Source organism: Mesoplodon densirostris, chromosome 10, assembly GCF_025265405.1.
Source record: "Mesoplodon densirostris isolate mMesDen1 chromosome 10, mMesDen1 primary haplotype, whole genome shotgun sequence".
NCBI lineage: Eukaryota > Metazoa > Chordata > Mammalia > Artiodactyla > Ziphiidae > Mesoplodon > Mesoplodon densirostris.
Window position 1 is genome coordinate 66,786,547 of NC_082670.1, and position 6,000 is coordinate 66,792,546.

A 6,000-nucleotide genomic window follows, 5' to 3' on the forward strand; every position below is an offset into this window, starting at 1 on the left:
TCTTCAATATATGCAAAACAATCAATGTGATACACCATATTAACAAATTGAAGAATAAAAACCATATGATCATTTCGATAGATGCAGAAAAAGCTTTTGACAAAATTCAACACCGACTTATGATAAAAACTCTCCAGAAAGTAGGCATAGAGGGAACCTACCTCAATATAATAAAGGCCATATATGACAAACCCACAGCAAACATCATTCTCAATGGTGAAAAACTGAAAGCATTCCTCTAAGATCAGGAATAAGACAAGGATGTCCACTCTCGCCACTATTATTCAACGTAGTTTTGGAAGTCCTAGCCACAGCAATCAGGGAAGAAAAAGAAATAAAAGTTATACAAATTGGAAAAAGAAGTAAAACTGTCACTGTTTGCAGATGACATGATATTATTCATAGAGAATCCTAAAAATGCCACCAGAAAACTACTAGAGCTAACCGATGAATTTGGTAAAGTTGCAGGTTACAAAATTAATGCACAGAAATCTCTTGCATTCGTATACACTAACAACAAAATATCAGAAAGAGAAATTAAGGAAACAGTGCCATTCACCATTGCAACAAAAAGAATAAAATATCTAGGAATAAACCTACCTAAGGAGATAAAAGACCTGTACTCAGAAAACTATAGGACACTGATGAAAGAAATCAAAGATGACACAAACAGATGGAGAGATATACCATGTTCTTGGATTGGAAGAATCAATATTGTGAAAATGACTATACTACCCAAAGCAATCTACAGATTCAATGCAGTCACTATCAAATTACCAGTGGCATTTTTTTACAGAACTAGAAGGAAAAATCTTAAAATTTGTATGGAGACACAAAAGACCCCGCATAGCCAAGGCAGTCTTGAGGGAAAAAAACGGAGCTAGAGGAATCAGACTCCCTGACTTCAGACTATACTACAAAGCTACAGTAATCAAGACAATATGGTACTGGCACAAAAACAGAAATATAGATCAGTGGAACAAGATAGAGAGCCCAGAGATAAACCCATGCACCTATGGTCAACTAATCTATGACAAAGGAAGCAAGGATATACAATGGAGAAAAGACAGTCTCTTCAATAAGTGGTGCTAGAAATACTGGACAGCTACATGTAAAATAATGAAATTAGAACACTCCCTAACACCATACACAAAAATAAACTCAAAATGGATTAGGGACCGAAATGTAAGACTGGACACTATAAAACTCTTAGAGGAAAGCATAGGAAGAACACTCTTTGACATAAATCACAGCAAGATCTTTTTTGATCCACCTCCTAGAGTAATGGAAATAAAAACAAAAATAAACAAATGGGACCTAATGAAATTTAAAAGTGTTTGCAAAGCAAAGGTAACTACAAACAAGACGAAAAGGCAACCCTCAGAATGGGAGAAAATATTTTCAAATGAATCAACAGAAAAAGGGTTAATCTCCAAAATATATAAACAACACAAGCAGCTCAATATTAAAAAAACAACCCAATCCAAAAATGGGCAGAAGACGTAAATAGACATTTCTCCAAAGAAGACATACAGATCACCAAGAAGCACATGAAAAGCTGCTCAACATCACTAATTATTAGAGAAATGCACATCAAACTACAGTGAGGTATCACCTCACACCAGTTAGAATAGGCATCATCAGAAAATCTACAAACAACAAATGCTGGAGAGGGTGTGGAGAAAAGGGAACCCTCTTGCACTGTTGGTGGGAATGTAAATTGATACAGCCACTATGGAGAACAGTATAGAGGTTCCTTAAAAAACTAAAAATAGAATTACCATATGACCCAGCAATCCCAGAGAAAACTGTAATTTAAAAAGACACATGCACTCCAATGTTCATTGCAGCACTATTTACAAGAGCCAGGTCATGGAAGCACCTAAATGTCCATCGACAGACAAATGGATAAAGAAGTTGTGGTACATATATACAGTGGAATATCACTCAGCCATAAAAAGGAAAGAAATTGGGTCATTTGTAGAGACGTGGTTGGATCCACAGACTGTCATACAGAGTGAAGTAAGAAAGAGAAAAACAAATATCGTATATTAACGCATATATGTGGAACCTAGAAAAATGGTACAGATGAACCGGTTTGCAGGGCAGAAATAGAGACACAGATGTAGAGAACAAATGTATGAACACCAATGGGGGAAAGTGGCGGGGGTGATGGTGGTGGTGGTAATAATTGGGATATTAGGATTGATGTATATACACTAATATGTATGAAATAGATAACTAATACGAACCTGCTATATAAAAAATAAATGAAATAGAAGTCAAAAATATATAGAGAGAAAAGTCCAAATGACAGTTCCACAAACACTCTCTCATTTACCCATTATCTAATGGTTGATGGTATTGAACATCTTTTCATGTCCTTATTTGCCATGTGTAAATCCTCTGCAGTGAAACATCTGTTCATGTCTTTTGTCCATTTTTCAATTTGATTGTCTGGGTTAGTGTTACTGTTGAGATTAGAGAATTTTGTATATATTCTAGATAGGAGTCCTTTGTCAGGTATGTGGGCTGCAAGTATTTTGTCCTTGACTGTAGCTTGTCTTTTCATCCTCTTAACAGTGTCTTTTGCAGAGCACAAGTTTTTAATTTTAATGAGAAGCAATTTACCAAGTTTTCCTTTTATGGATCATATTTTTGATGCCAAGTCTAAGTTCTGAAATTTTTCACTTACATATTTTTCTATAAGTTTTTTAGTCTTACATTTACATTTAAGTGTGTGATCTATTTTGAGTTAATTTTGAAGACTTGGCTTAGGTTCATATTTTTGCCTGCAGATGTCCAATTGCTCCAACACCATTTATTCAAAAGGCCATTGAATTGCTTTTGCACCTTTGTCAAAAATCAGTTGGACATTTTGTGGGTTTTTTTTTTCTGAGTTCTGTATTCCATTCCAAGGATTTTTGTGCTTACCCCTTCACCAATGCTACACTGTCTTGATTAATATGGCTATGTAGTAAGCCTGAACATTGAGAAGGGTGGTTCCTCCCATTTATTTTTCAAAATTATTTTAACTATTGTAAATCCTGGGCCCTTCCATGTAGAATTTAAAATAAACTTGTCAATGTCTACAAAAACTATTGCTGACATTCTGAGGAATTGCAGTGAATCTATAGGTTAATTTGGGGGGAGTTGACATCTTTACTATATTGAGTCTTACAATTCATTAATATGGTATGTATCTCCATTTATTTAGGTCTTCTTGAATATTTTTAAATCCACATTTTGTAATTTTCAGCATATAGATCCTACACATGTTTTACTAGATTTACATATAAGTATTTCATTTCCTTTGGAGTAATTATAATGATAATTGTGTTTTAATTTTGATTTCCATGTGCTCATTGTTAATATATAGAAATGTGATTGTATTTTGTGTGTTGATCTTGTATCCCGTGATCTTGCTTAACTCATTGGTTAGTTATAGGAGTTTATTTTTGTATATTCCTTGGGATTTTCTAATTAGTAACAATTTACCTGCAAATAGGGATTTTTCTTTCTTTCTAATATGTATGCTTTTACTTCTTTTTCTTGCCTTATTGCACTGGCTAGAACTTCCAGTACTATGGTGAATAAGACTGATGAGAATGGCCATCCTTGCCTTGTTTCCCACTCTTAGAGGAAAAGCATTCAGTTTTTCACCATTAAATATGATGTTAGCTGTAGGTTTTTTGTAGATGCTCTTTATCAAGTTGAGGAAGTTTCCTTCTATTCCTAACTGAGTGAGAGTTTTTATCATGAACAGGTGTTGGGTTTTGTCAAATGTTTTTTTTGGTGTCAGAAAATATGTTCATATCATTTTTCTTTTTTAGTCTATTAATAGGGTGATTACATTAATTGATTTTCAAAGACTCAAATTATTTTCAAACCATCCTTGAATATCTGGAGTAAATCCCACTTGGTTGTGGTGAATAATGATTTTTATACATTGTTGAATTAAATTTATTCATATTTTGTTGAGGATTTTTGTGTCTAAGATCATGAGTGATATTAGCCTTTTTTGGTGCTGTCTTTGTCTGATTTTGGTATCGAGGAAATGCTAGATTCATAAAATGAGTCGGGAAGCATTCTCCCTTTTTCTACTTTCTGGAAGAGTGTGTAAATACGATTCCTTTAGAAATTTTTTTTGCCCATTTGGATTACCTCTTCTATGGTCTGCCTGTATTTTTTGTCCACTTGTCTATTGCATTGTTTGTCTTTTTCTTATAAATTCTAAGAGTTCTTTACATATTTCAGATATAAATTCTTTATCTGCTACATGGATTAAATATGTCTTCTTCCAGCCTATCCCCTCTCTTTCTGGTCCATTTAGAAATCAGTTGATGGCAGTAAAATGTGGTGGGCATGTGTGTGGCCTCTGGCACATGACTGCCAAGGTTTAAGCCCCACTTCTAATACTTACTAAGCCTGTGACCTTGGGTAAATGATATAACCTCTCTGTGCCTTTCATTTCATTGTGGCAACATGGAGATAGTAAGAGCACAGACCTCAGAGCATTTTTTTTTTACTATAAATATATAACTACTGAAAAGAAATTTAGAGCCATCACTTGCAAAGAGTAAGCCCTCACCATATATGTTAGTCACTATTTCTTTACTTTTGATGATTTTTATAAAAAGAGGATTTTAATACAAATATAGTCATATTTGTCAATCTTTTCCCTTTTTTAAATTTGTCTAAGAAATCATTCCTTATGTATTAGAGAATATAAATATATTATTCCATGATTCTTCTAAAGATTTGAAATTCTCTGTGTTTACTGTGTTTCTATGTTTCAGTCTTTAGTTCACCTGGAATTTTATTCTTTGGTATATGCGGTATAGGTCTGTGTTAGTCAGAATATAGCCTTGGCTGCTATAACAGAGAGACCCCAAATAACAGAGGCTTAATGAATGAACAGTGAGAGGTTCATTGCTCTGTCACGTAAAAGTCCAGATGAGAAGTCTAGGACTGAAAAGCAGCTCCAGGACCAGCCTTCTATCATGCTGCTCTGACATCTTCATCATGAAGCTTTTATCTCCTGGTCCAAGAGGGCTGCCCTGGCTCCTACAGTTATACCCACATTCCAGCCAATGGGAAGTGGGAAAGGGGAGGGCACTTTCTCTCTTTCTAAAGGCATGATTGGAAGTTGCCCACATTTCTTTTCTCATAGCCCTCTTCATGGCTAGGTGTTGCCACATAACTAAGTTCTAACAAGAACACAATCCCTTCTAGTTCTGGTCCTCCATTATAACAATTCAGCACAGGAGACCAGCTTTGGTTGCACCCTCAGGAAATGGCACACCATCCACAATGGAAAGGGTTCTCTTTCTACCTTTTCCATTACCTAGTTAACAGCTTAATACCTCATTAACAATTCTTTATATTAAATTCCCTCTATCTAAATAAGTGATGGGGACTTCTAACTTCAGCTTGGAGATGCAGAAAGCTAAAGAAAGCACTGCTTTCCTCCTTACAAGAGAAAAGTTGGAAATTAATCACTTTTGTTAAATCCCTGAGAGAACTGAGGTTATAGGGCAAACAACTAACTCAATATCTGGAGAAAGACACGCCCCGTAGGGAATTTTTATAAAACTCTAGAAAGATGCAAACTAATTTGTCATGTCAGAAAACAGCAGATCAGTGGTCGCCTGGTGACAGGGTGGGTGGGTGTAGGAAAGGATGAGAAGGAAGGATTGAAAAGGGGCACAAAGAAATTTTTGAAGGTAATGGATATATTCACTATGTTGATTGTGGTAATATTTTCATGGTTGTATCCATATGTCAAAACTTATCAAATTTTACACTTTAAATTTCACTCGATATAAATTATATCTTATTTTATTATTTTTTATATATCTTATTTTAAAAAATAGAGCTCATCACAAGCTGTGATCCAAGGATCAGTGTTTTGGTTGTCTACTGATATGTAACAACCTACTCCAAAACTTATGGGCTTAAAACAATTACCATCTAGTTTGCTCTCAAGTATGTGTATCA